This window comes from Octopus sinensis, linkage group LG3, assembly GCF_006345805.1.
Source record: "Octopus sinensis linkage group LG3, ASM634580v1, whole genome shotgun sequence".
NCBI lineage: Eukaryota > Metazoa > Mollusca > Cephalopoda > Octopoda > Octopodidae > Octopus > Octopus sinensis.
Window position 1 is genome coordinate 112716092 of NC_042999.1, and position 14623 is coordinate 112730714.

Genomic DNA, 14623 nt, shown 5'->3' on the forward strand with positions numbered 1-14623 from the left:
ATAAAGTCATATAATATAAATATCCACATATTTATATATAGGTGCAGGCATAGCTGTGTGGAATGAAGTTTGCCTCCCAACCATATGGTTCCACTACATGGCACCTTGGGCAAGTGTCTTCTACAATAGCCTTGAGCTGACCAAAGCCTTGTGAGTGGATTTGGTAGACAGAAACTGAAAGAAGCCCATCGAATATATATTTGTGTGTGTGTGTGTATGTATTTGTGTGTGAGTGTGTGTGTGTGTCCACCATCACTTGACAACCGATGTTGGTGTGTTTATGTCCCTGTAACTAAGCAGTTCAGCTAAAGTGGTTGATAGAATAAGTTCTGGGGTCGATTTGCTTGACTAAAGGCAGTGCTCCAGTATGGTTGCAGTCAAATGACTGAAACAACTAAAAGAATACAAAAATATATATATATATACATATCATTATAATGCCAGTGGCATGAAAAAAGCACCCAGTACACTCTGTAAAGTGGTTGGTATTACAACTATCCATAGAAACTATATTGAAGCAAACACTCAAGCATGATGCAGCCCTTGGATTCATCAAATCCTTATCAAACTCATGGAACATGGACATTAAATAATGATGATGATGATGACACACACATATACATACACATCCTCATCCCAAGTTAACATTATCATCATATATGGGACTGATATGAGATCTATAAGAAATGTAGGCACAAGATAAAATGGATTTTGAAACCTAAGGTACTTGTAGACTATATCAATAATATATGTAGACCATCATCATCATCATTTAACATCTGTTTCATGTTGGCATGGATTGGATGGTTTGACAGGAGCTGGTAAGCCAGAGGAATGCACCAAATTCCACTGTCTCTTTTGGTATGGTTTTTATGGCTGGATGCCCTTCCTAATGCCAACCACTTTACAGAGTGGACTGGACAATACACACACATATTCATATAAATACATATATGTGTGTGGGTATAATCTATGTCTGTAATATGTGTGTGTATATATATATATATATATATATATATATACATATCATTATAATGCCAGTGGCATGAAAAAAGCACCCAGTACACTCTGTAAAGTGGTTGGTATTACAACCATCCATAGAAACTATATTGAAGCAAACACTCAAGCATGATGCAGCCCTTGGATTCATCAAATCCTTATCAAACTCATGGAACATGGACATTAAATAATGATGATGATGATGACACACACATATACATACACATCCTCATCCCAAGTTAACATTATCATCATATATGGGACTGATATGAGATCTATAAGAAATGTAGGCACAAGATAAAATGGATTTTGAAACCTAAGGTACTTGTAGACTATATCAATAATATATGTAGACCATCATCATCATCATTTAACATCTGTTTCATGTTGGCATGGATTGGATGGTTTGACAGGAGCTGGTAAGCCAGAGGAATGCACCAAATTCCACTGTCTCTTTTGGTATGGTTTTTATGGCTGGATGCCCTTCCTAATGCCAACCACTTTACAGAGTGGACTGGACAATACACACACATATTCATATAAATACATATATGTGTGTGGGTATAATCTATGTCTGTAATATGTGTGTGTATATATATATATATATATATATATATATATATTTACATGTACATAGATTATATCCATACACAAACATTTATAGAGAGATAGAGAGGGTGGAGAAAGATGTGTGTGTGTGTGTGTGTGTGTGTGTGTGTGTGAATATGTAAAACATTTCCAATTGAATTTACAATCATTTTCTTTTGTAATTTATGCTTGAAACTATGAGTTGGTATCATTACAATTTACAATTTCAAATTTTGTAGAAGTAGGAGAGCATTTGGTAAAATGCCAAACTAGGATAAAGTGGTTACCATTCTAATATTTGGCTTCAAATTGTGTACATCTCAGAAAAGCAAGAAGCAAAATCCAAAGCATAATTTGGAATTGGTATCCTTACAATATGATGCTTTAAATTCTTGTAGAATACAAACTGCAAACTGGAGTATACTGGAAGGACTATATACCTTGCATTGATTTTATTTGGACCACATAAGCACTAAATTCAAATCCTGCAGTACTGGAATTTGGCTTCCTTTCCCCTACTCTATGGTGGCTAAAATATAATAGGTAGCAGTCATAGATTTAAATGAGACAATTCATCATAGGTAAATGCACCACAATCAAAATTATCAGGCATTCAATGAATAACACCATAACCAGTTATGAGCAACCTGAATGATTTTAGTAGTGCAGCTCACCTGCTGATGAGCTATGTCTCATGTGGCCCACTCCTAAAAAAAAAAGGTTATCAATGCCTGACATATACTTAGTTTTATAAACTGTAGCAACATATATGGTCAGTTTTATTACTCAGCTCCACATTACTGAAGTTTTGAGGACACAGAAGAGTTTGCACATGCACTCTTACACAGAAAAAAAAAAGATTCGCTTAAGGGACTACTACTACTAATATGAATCAAAGTGTGTGGGGTGGGCAGCTTATAAATATAAACTTGTGCCATGGCTGAAATACATGGTTATATACATATGCTAAAAAAAAGTTGCCTGTGAATTGTCCTGATCTCAGTAGCTCCAATGAACCACAAAAATAAATAATGCATAGACAGATGATAGTGGAAAGTCAACTGGTTATCAGAACAAAATAGGTTGAAAGATGCAAATTTCGAAAGATTTCCACATTTATTTAAACAGCTGGTGCAATATTATGGTTGTTATTTCCTGTAATCTTTTTTTTTTTTTTTTAGTCCCAAGTCAGTCCTGATCCAGTTGGCCTCTAATCAAATAACTCATTTTTGTTTTTTCTTCTGGGGAGAAGGCCAGATATGGATCCTTTTTTTAACACGGTTTATTGTGACTGAGGTAGGGGAATTGGCTGCTATTCCTAGCAAAGTAAGCGAAAACGTCGAGACTCTTTTTATCATTGTTGCTGTTGAAGTTTTAATAGGTTTTTATATCAACAACTAAGTCGGTGAGAACCGGGAGTTTGTAATGTTCATATTTATCATTAAAGGCGTTAGCGACTTGCGGTTAGGGGAAATGTATTCAGTCACATATTTAAACCAGGTCGCAATCACTACTTGCCGGTAGGGTACTTGCTGGTTTTATTTTTAAACCGTTAAAAGAGAAAATATAGCATACAGATCTCTTAGGCAGTAACAAGTCGTTCTGTCTCGGAATCGAATTGCAGACTTCATTTGACAATAACTTAATTAACGCCGCACACGTCACAAGTTTTAAAAAAAAGTGTTTTTTTACAATTATTTACTTAAGTGCTAGCCATGCCTTTCTCAAAGATACTTGCAATAAAAGTGAAATGATTCAAAGTGAGACATGAAACCAGGTCACGAACACAGTTTGTTGAGAATGTAAACCCATACCATAATGAAGATAAATGATGGGAGGATGCACTATAGTTTCTAGTGACAAGAAGCCTGAATTTGAGCTGAGGTGAAAGGGTAAAAGAAAGTAGCCGGTTCTCCGCCATTTACCAGCTCAAATTCTACCGCCATAACTGTATTAACGAGAACAGTTAATGTTTCCACAAGCATCAAAATTATGAAGTGGTGGGTAATGAGATGCTGAGACATAAATGCCCTTTCCAAAAAGTTATCGCTTAGTCCAAGGTGAGACTTGATCGAACAGATTTATGATCAAAGATGTTGATTCCATGACTGTGCAGTCTTTTTTTTTTTTTTAGATAAACATAGTTCAATGAGCCCTTACTTTTTTGTAAAAAGAGGATCTGGGGAAGATTAGGAATGCTGTCACTAACAGGTCAAGTAACTATGTAGAAGCTTTCTTTTTATATCGTTTCCTAAGAGTTGATGACGGGAAGGCGGTGTGAACTGAATATGAAAACTGTGTCGCAGATTTTGTTCGTCAAATACACATCCCTGCACTAATCACCCCCGCCACGATGACGATGGTCGAGGAGGTCACGATGATGAATGCTTATTCTTAAGTCCAATTTGAAGAAATTATATGAAGTTTGCATTTTTACAAGTGATAGGATATGGAAACTTGTGAGTTTTAACGCTGACCCTAAAACATTACAAAAAGAAATGAAGTTATAGCATCCCATTTCTTTCCCCCAATATAACTATCTTTCCATGTTGTCACTGCTGTAAAAATAATTGGACACAAGGGACAAGAGTTTAAATACGAGGGTTTCTTGCTCGTTAACTTGAGTTCATTTTCTGAGTGGTTTTCCTTTGCCTTTTCGTTGTTGTTGTTTTATTTATTTATTTTTTTTTTACAGATGCTGAATACCGGATCATCACTAAAATAAATCAAGATATTTTATTTTCAGCTTACCCAATAGACTTTTTTTAATCTAGAAAATGTATCGATCAAAATTTTGGGTTTAAATATGGCACATCAGAAAAAATCAAGAACTTAGGTTTAAATTTCGTAGTGAATTTGCAAAATATATATATACTCATGTTTTGAGTTCAATTTTCCAGTTAGCATCACCAACTCCACACACACACACACACACACACACACACACTATATATATATATATATATATATATATATAATATATATATATATATATATATATATATATATATATATATTAGTGTGTGTGTATGTTGCTGTCCTGTGTTGAGTATAAATAAACCGAAGTTCGGGACAAGAGTTAACTAAACGGACAGACCGACTGTTGTCCTGTACTGACAACGGAGAAATTTAAGTTTGGATGTGAGTGTAGGTGTAGATCGGTAGTGTATCCAGTGCTGTTCAGTCTGAGAAAGACAGACAGTAGAAAGATATATAAATTAAGGCGCTTAAACCGGAAGAAATAAGATATGATAAAGTGGAATGGGTGATGAAGGCAGGCCCATTACCATTCCTCAACAGCACAAACTGGAGTAAAATATATTTCGCCGTTACTTCTAGAGCCCCTTCCGTGCGAGATGAACTAGACAGAAACCTGTCTAGATATCAGAAACAATAACAAAACCACAAGTGTGGTGGCAGTTACAAGTGTGTGTCTTTCATCAGATGTGTGTGCATGAGTTGTGTGAAGTGTGTGTATGTGCGCGTGTGATGAGATGCACACACCATTCACTCGTTCTAGCACTCAGACCATGTTGTATATAAACTCGACTTTCCCTTCCCCTACTGTTGCCGCCCTTCTTTCACAGTTCTTATGGCAGCTTTCACATCGCAGTATGTGAACTTAATATATTTTTTTCCTGGTCTTCATCACACTAGTGTGTGTATGCGTGTGTGACAGCAGTTTTTTTTCCCTGTCCTCTTTGTTGCTCGATCGCTACTATAACTGTTCGAGTGGACTCCAGTTACATATTATACAGATATCTGTTTTGGTTTCGGTTCTGATATCAATGTCAACATTAGCAATAAAAGAGGTAAAAAAAAAATTATCAAAATAACGACAGTAGCATTAGTACTGTATGCTAATAATAATAATAATAATAATATATAATTATAATGATTATTATAATAATGCCTGGGAAATCGTTTTAATAGAATGTAGAAAAAACAAAAATGATCGGCTTTATTTGCCCAACAATCGGTAAACAATCTAATGCATGCTTTTTGTTTTTGATTTTTACAAAAGGTAACGAGAAATTCAGGTGGAAACAGTTATACGAAACGTCCCAAGGGAGCAGAATAAGCCACCCCTTTTCCCCATCCATGAATATACACGTTTTTATACGATATATATATATACACTGCAACCTGTATGTTTACACACACACACACACATATCTATATATATATATATATATATATATATATATATATATATATAACACGCGTCTAGCAAACAGTACGAAATAAACAAAACAACATGAAAGGGGTGTAAAATGGTCAGGGAGTTAGTTACCTTAATCGAGATAATTACTTTCCGAACAATGAACAAAAATAAACAAAGTAAACGGCTCGCGATTCAATGTCAACGTCTCGTCGATAATTTTGAATCCATTCTAGCAAAATGTTGAAAAGAGGGGAAAGAACAAGAAGAAGAATAAAGAGGAGGATGAGGAGAGGAATATAAATAAAATAAAAAAAAAAGGCATTCTACAGTAACTTCCGGTCTACCGGACTTTTCGGAATGTAACAGCTGCCATTGGTTAAAAAAAACGTCTTTTTTCTTAATCTATTTTTTTATCATTCTTTCCACCCCTTCCTGCAGCTCGTCCGCTCCGATGACACAATATCAAGCTGGCAGTTAAAAAATATCTTCAGCTTCACTCTTTCTCCCACTATAATACTGTCTTTGCCTACCCCAACAGTAGCGCTTTGCAAATTATGTCAACACCATCGTCGCAGCATAGTTCTCGCCCTTAAATTGATGCTCGTTGATTTATCATTAGGTGTTTGGGGGGATATTTTTGTTATTTTTTTATGAGGTTAACACATTTATACAACGGTACTTTTTTTCTGTTGTATAAATGTGGAAGAAAATTATGAATTATTACTTTCTTTTGATGTTTTTTTTTTCGTTGTTTGAGGTTATGTTTACAATAAATTTTAACTTTCTTCTTCAGCACAGTTGAAAATGATATGAACATCACATCACATCCCTCACTCGCTTTTGTGGTGATTTTTTTTATAAAAGAAATCAATACATTTTAGTTAAAAACCTTTAAATTCATGTTTATATTGTTACATCTGAACTCATATATTTTTCTGTGTGCGAGTATACATATATATCTAGTTCTCGTCATTAATTTTTTCTCTTTCAGTCAGATTTTTATAGATATCTTGAAAATTACATGAACATCAAAACATCCCGTATTCATTTGCTTATAAATCTCGGGCCCTTTCCATTTGCTGATAAAAAAAAAATGTTGGTCCTTAATCCACACAATTTTTTATGGAGGTCTTTAAATGCATATATATACATCTGGTCTATCTGTCTCTTACGTTTTCCAGTGGAGGACCAAGGAAGGAAGAAAATAGCGGGTTTATGTTTGTTTTCAGCGTTTAATCTACACACACACACACTTTCTCAATGAGGTGTTCTACAAATATAGACAACTAAATTAAATCATTTCCACGGATTTCCTCACGCGTGCACAATCATTGTAGAAATTAAGATTTGCAGTTTATTCAAAATCCATAAGGCGGTAAAACTCACAATCGTTTAACTTTAATTGTTCCTATTATAGTATGTGTATATAGTAAAGAATGTGTGTGAATTTAGTTGTTTATTTTTGTAGACAAAACTTAACAAACCAATGAATGAACGTAATGATTCGTCAGACAAGGAACAACAGCCAGTCTCCCTCAAATTAATCCCTCCCATCTTTCAAAAGCGAATGTTGAAAATGTAGTCATACAATATGTATGAATGAATGGCATGGTCACGGTTGGAATGCTTTGATCTGATCAGCGATTAATCAACAGCAACCCCATAATGTAAACAACATACTGATTGTTTTGGGAATAATCGATTGTCAAAATTTTTTGTCTCTTCCTAGAATTGATACTTTTTTCTTGTGACTTTTTTGTTTCTACATAATTTTCTTTTTCGCCATTCCCATATTTGGGAAGTAAATCTGATATTTTTTTTAGTCTCGTTTTTTGGCATTATTTTCCAATGCCATTGAATGGATGTCATTTTATGTGCTTTCGCTTGATGTTTTCTTTTCTTTTTTTTTTTTAACCTGTCAGTTACAATTGATCGTTAATTGGACTTCTATTTTTACAGTTTTTGTTTTAGATTTCCATTGCATATAACATATATATATTTGGGGAGAAAGATATAGAAATGAGTGTTTATATATGTATGTGTGTGTACATATATATTAATATTTAGTAGAAGTAACAGTGACTCAAGGACCGGGAGTTTCGTGCGTTGGCACTTAAATGAATGGAGAGATTGCTAGATATATTAATACTAAAAGATATACAATATATATATATACACACACACACATCAATAGATATATTTATTTATACATATATTTATATATGTATATATACATATATATTTATATGTGTATATTTACACAAACTTTTATAAATTATATGAACAACCAAACACATACACATATATATGCCACAGGTATTGCTGTTCGGTTAAGACGTTCATTTCTCCACCATTTACTACACCCACCCCTCAACACTTATTTTTCATTCATTATATTCTCCCCCTTAGCCATTCCCCATCTCTCATTCTCTCTTGCATTCTTGCAACGTCTAACCACACACATGCCCTATTCTTCTAGTCCCGCTCATTTCTACTCATATCTTGAGGGTCCTCACAGATACCTCATTATTACCCGTCTTAGCTTCCCATCTCCCGCCTTCTTTTCTAGAAACCTGTTCTGCTTCCATACTTTAACCCTCATGTAGCATAAAGCCACCTCTTTTTTTTAGTTGATAGTCTTGCAAGTTGCCTTGTGGTATCACTCATGTTGGTGATCTTTTAAAAAATAACACCTAGTATACTGTTGTCCGCTGTGGTCACCCCACATGATACACAATATTATGAAAATTGAAGCTCCCCAGAGATCAATCACAAAAAAAAAAAATAGAGGACATGACAAGTCTTGACTATTGGGATCAACTCAAAAAGCTCAGGCTTTACTCCCTCCAACGCCACCATGAGTGCTGTATCATCTGTATGATGTGGAAAATATTCCATCAACATTGCCCAAATGATATAGGTATCAACTTTAAAATTCATCCAAGGCTTGACCCCCGTGCCATGCATCCACTACAGAAATCATGTTCATGTCGTATTACAACACTACAACTATTTCACCTCAACTGGCCCTGCTCTCTTCAACATTGTGCCAGCAACATAAAGGAGGAAAGTGATTTCACAGCATTTAAACAGTCCCTAGATGATTACCTCCAACAAATACCAGACAAACCACCCACACCTGGAAATAATAACTCTCTGCTCGAATGGGCTATGGTGCCCAAGAGCTGACTGTGTATCTCTTCCTGGTGGTGCTATTAAATTAGACATGGCCTGGGCCAACTTCAGCCGAAACTTATCTAAATAATCTAAGTATGCACTATAAAGAGGATGGCATTAAGAAGGGCATCCAGCCAAAGAAACAATGCTGGAGTAAACAGTTGAGTGCAATGTAGTACTTGGACTTGTCAAATCTTATCAAACTATCTGACACATGGAATTGGAATAATGATGATGATACATGTGTGTGTGTAAATGGATGCCTGAGTAGCAGAGGAATGCCTATCATCATGTACTCTCCAGAATCATTAGAGCATTGGGTATATAAATATATATATACACATATAGCTTTGCAGTAATTGTTCAGCTCTCTAAATGGACTTCTGCCTACCACTGAAATCACTTACAAGACAGTTGGTGACCTGAAGTTTTAGTAGAAAATACTTGCACATAGTGCTGTTCAGTAGGACTGAAACTAAAACCATGAATTTCTTTAGTATATACTCATACAGGCATCTTCCTCTCACCCATTGATTCTGGTTTTCTGCTGCTCCCCTCCTTAATCACATTTCCTGAATGTAAGTGCACACCTTGATTTCCGGTACTCCCATCTCATATGCTGGCACCACAATAGAAAGCTCTCCACCCAAATGTCCCCTAGAAGGATTGGGCCGTTAAGGTGACATAAAGTAATGTTGAAATGTCCCTGAGTCTGTCTTTTGGAGGACTTGACAATTTGCTAGATGCTGGTTCCACAAAAAATACATACAGTACCCCTGTAAATTGGATGAAAATGATGAACGACACTTTTCAGTGATGAATAACCATGAGATTCAAACTCACTACCTCATGACTGAGCTCTAACCACTGAACCATGCACTTTCACCATATATATATAGATATAAATATATACATATGTACATCTTGCTGTATGCCAGATCACTTGCGAAAGTTGACTCCAAATCAAAAGCATAGTATGTTTTTCATTGGAGTTTTCATGATTAGAACCTCAGACCAGCTGCTCAGTTTGCCAGCCCACATGGAGGATGTTTTTACAAGGCACAACTTGTATGGATGGCTGTGGCTCAGAATAATCACATCCAATCTTTGGCAGGTCTTCCTTTTAGTCCTGCAAAGAGTCGACAACACCAGTTTAGTCATCAGCCACCCAACTATATAAAACCCATAGTAACTGGGTTATACAGTACCAGTAGCAGGATTTTCCTAACCAGACCATGACATACATATACATATTCTTTTGTTCTTTTACTTGTTTCAGTCATTTGACTGCGGCCATGCTGGAGCACTGCCTTTAGTCAAACAAATCAACTAGACTTTGTTGAATAAGATTAGTACTTATTCTATTGGTCATTTTGCTGAACCACTAAGTTACGGGGATGTGAACACACTAACATCAGTTGTCCGGCGATGGTGGGAGGACAAATACAGACACACAAACGCAGACATATATACATTATATATATATAATAATAATATTTGAGTTGCCTAATAGTGGTTTTATCTCTAATTTAATTTATATATATATATGTGTGTGTGTGTCTGTGGTTTCTTTCTGTTTCCGTCTACCAAATCTACTCACAAGGCTTTGGTCGGCCCAAGGCTGTAGTAAAAGACACTTGGTCAAGGTGCCATGCAGTGGCACTGAACCCAGAACAATGTGGTTGGGAAGCAAGTCTGTTACCGCACAGCCCCTCATACACCTATGTACATACATATATGTATGTGTGTGTGTATATATATATATATGTATGTATATATATATATATATATATGTGTGTGTGTGTTCATGTGTAGATATATATATATACATACATTATGTATGTGTGTATTTATATGCATACATATGCCTACATATATGTATGTATAAAGCATTATCAATCTGCTAACCAAACAAGTGTGTGTTGTTGCACCTAATTTAATGGACTGTGAATGACAACAAAGATGAGGTGACCTGGATCTTAATTTCTCACATGGAATTGCTGCTGGTGTGCTTACTATGATTGTATCATTCTTATTATTATCACCATCATCATCATCACTATCATCGTTCTGTTGTCATATGATCATTGTCATTCTTATTATTTTTATTTTGAAGAATTAAACTGTTGCTCAGCTTTTGATATATTCATTCTTCTGTAAAGGGGATTCACAATTTTCTAGGGCAAACTACTGCTGCCATTTTATGAGGCCTTGGTAGGATTGTTGTGTGTGTGTGTGTGTGTGCGCACATGTTAGGGATGGAAATGAAAGTGTGTTAGGATGTTTATTTCAGCCTTGCTTTGGTTAAAGCTATGGACTGAATTTCAGCTACAAGGGAAGATATTTATAAATATAGATTTGCCTAAAATATGTTTAATGAGGCATACCAAATGGTAAGAAAGTGCAGTGAATTGTTAAAAAAAATACAAATGAAATGACAATTTTAATCTATTGTTTACCTTTATAAAATAATTAGTTTTGAAATCATAAATAAAAATTTTTTAAATCAAAATCAGTACTTTGTATTTTCTGCATTGTCGTTGTTTTTTATTATTTGTTATTTAGATTGTTAATCTTTCTATGTTTAATTCTTTAGCTGTGAAATTTCATGGTTATTCCAGTAATGATGTTAAATATATACCAAAAAATAGAATTGGTATTTTTCTATGTCACATTGCCTCTATAAACTTGACATGTCTCAACAAAATATTATTTTTAAATACAACATTCCTGAACAAATAACAGATTGCTATTTAAAACTGCTTTCTTCAGTTAAGAGTAATAAAACTTTGAGCGGATATATCTGATTTCTGCAGTAAAAGGATTGAATAAAATGAAAGTAGAAAGAATTGTTGTTTTATAATACAACTTCCAATTTATCCATTAAAATGAAAGCAGATAGATCCTTTCTAATCTCCCTTTCATTCTTAACTTGACCCTAAATATAAAAAAAGTAATGAAATCGCACCCCCACCCGGCAAGAAGCCCCTACTTAGTTACTTTAACTTGTTAGATGTCGCAGCCAAATCTCTCTCAAATCACACTCTCTTGTCTTAAAAAGGAAATGCACATTGGAAAATGTATGTCTGGATATAGACCTATGGATAAAAACTAAAAAGATGCTATGGTTATGACTGGAATGCTTTTGATGACAAGACTACATTTTTTTGTCTGCTCAACCAGGCCAACGTGAAGTTAAATAAAAATAACAGTAAAGATTGTACTGTTTACTTAAGATACTTTAACCCTTTCAACTTCACTTCAAACTAATTGTAACTTTACTACTGACTGACATGCTGTTACTCATAGACTTATTCTATTTCTGTATATCTCATTTGACATTTCTCTTCTATAATCCTACTATGAGCAGTATAGTGTCATAAAAATACTTGTATTTATTTTGGAAGATAGTATTCAATTTTACAAGATTACACAGTTCAAGTTGGCTGACCATAATGTATTGCTCACTCTGATCCAGTACCTATAATACATCTCTTAAATTCTTACATACATTTATATATATACATTTATATCATCATCATCATCATCATCATTTAGCGTCCGCTTTCCATGCTAGCATGGGTTGGACGGGTCAACTGGGGTCTGTGAAGCTGGAAGGCTTCGTCAGGCCCAGTCAGATCTGGCAGTGTTTCTACGGCTGGATGCCCTTCCTAACGCCAACCACTCCGCGAGTGTAGTGGGTGTTTTTTACGTGCCACCTGCACAGGTGCCAGACAGAGCTGGCGAACGGCCACGAACGGATGGTGCTTTTACGTGTCACCGGCACGGGGCCAGGCGATGCTGGCAACGGACACGAACGGATGGTGCTTTTACGTGCCACCGACACAGGGCCAGACAGAGCTGGCAAACGGCCACGAACGGACGGTGCTTTTACGTGTCACCGGCACGGGGGCCAGCCGAGGCTGGCAACGGACGCAAACGGATGGTGCTTTTACGTGCCACCGACACGGTTGCCAGACAGAGCTGGCAAACGGCCACGAACGGACGGTGCTTTTATGTGTCACCGGCACGGGGGCCAGCCAAGGCTGGCAACGGACACGAACGGATGGTGCTTTTACGTGCCACCGACACAGGGCCAGACAGAGCTGGCAAACGGCCACGAACGGACGGTGCTTTTACGTGTCACCGACACGGGGCCAGGCGAGGCTGACAACGAACACGAACACGAACGGATGGTGCTTTTACGTGCCACCGACACGGGGGCCAGGCAGAGCTGGCAAACGGCCACGAGCGAATGGTGCTTTTACGTATCACCGGCACGGGTGCCAGACGAGGCTGACAGCGGACACGAACGGATGGGTCACTTAACCCCTGCTTTCTGATATATGATTTGATTTTGATTGTTCTCACTGGTCTTGCCGGGTCTTCTCACGCACAGCATACTTCCATAGGTCTCGGTCTCTGGTCATTTCCTTGGTGAGACCTAGAGTTCGAAGGTCGTGCTTCACCACCTCGACCCAGGTTTTCCTGGGTCTACCTCTTCCACAGGTCCCCTCAACTGCCAGGGTGTGGCACTTTTTCACACACCTATCTTCATCCATTCTCACCACATGACCATACCAGCGCAATCGTCTCTCTTGCACACAACATCTGATGCCTCTTAGGTCCAACTTTTCTCTCAAGGTACTTACACTCTGTCGACTATGAACACTGACATTACACATCCAACGGAGCATACTAGCTTCATTTCTCGCGAGCTTACGCATGTCCTCAGCAGTCACGGCCCATGTTTCACTGCCATGTAGCATGGCTGTTCGTACACATGCATCATACAGTCTGCCTTTTACTCTGAGCGAGAGGCCTTTAGTCACCAACAGAGGTAAGAGCTCCCTAAACTTTGCCTAGGCTATTCTTACTCTAGCCATTACACTTTCAGCACACCCACCCCCACTACTGACTGGGTCACCAAGATAACGGAAGCTATCAACTACTTCTAGTTTTTCCCCCTGGAAAGTGACGGAAGTTGTTTTCTGCAGATTTTCAGAGGTTAATGCTCCCGAGCATCTGCCACATACAAAAACCATCTTCCTAGTTAGCCTTCCTATGACATTGCTGCACCTCTTATGTGTCCATAGCTTACACTTGGTGCATCTTATAGAGTTTCTACCTACACCTTTTCTACAGATTGAGCAGGGCCATCTACCTGAAGGCGTTTGTGATTTGTCTACCTTCCTACTTATTAGGACTTTGGTTTTAGCTAGGTTGACTCTAAGGCCCTTCGATTCTAAACCATGCTTCCACACCTGAAACTTCTTCTCCAGTTCTGATAATGACTCAGCAATTAGAGCAAGGTCATCAGCATAGAGGAGCTCCCAGGGGCATCCTGTCTTGAATTCCTCCATTATTGCCTGGAGGACTATGATAAATAGGAGGGGGCTGAGGACTGAGCCTTGGTGGACCCCTACCTCTACCCGGAATTCTTCACTGTACTCATTGCCAAAATATATATATATATATGAATGTATATATATGTGCGTGTGTACATATATGTATACATGTATATATGTGTATGTGTGTATATATGTATGTATATAGCGATAATATGTGTATATAGATATGCACATATAGTCTCTATGTGGTAAGAAGTTTGCATCCTAATCATATGGTTTCAGATTCAGTCCCACTGTGTGGTACCTTGGGTAAGCATCTTCTGCTATAGCAGCCCCAAGCTAA

At 37.1% G+C, this 14623-nt stretch overlaps 1 protein-coding gene across 2 annotated transcripts in view; it reads right to left on the reverse strand.

The window, feature by feature from the left end:
* The window catches only part of LOC115209253 (zinc finger protein 629), a 64062-nt gene extending 57962 nt beyond the window's left edge, over positions 1-6100 (reverse strand). Inside the window, exon 1 of one of the 2 annotated variants that reach the window (XM_029777545.2) lies at positions 5882-6100. The gene's annotated coding sequence lies outside the window, so the exon portion shown is untranslated. The remainder of the gene's footprint in view (positions 1-5881) is intronic. The other variant, XM_029777544.2, reaches the window with a different exon arrangement.
* Positions 6101-14623: the final 8523 nt, after the last annotated feature.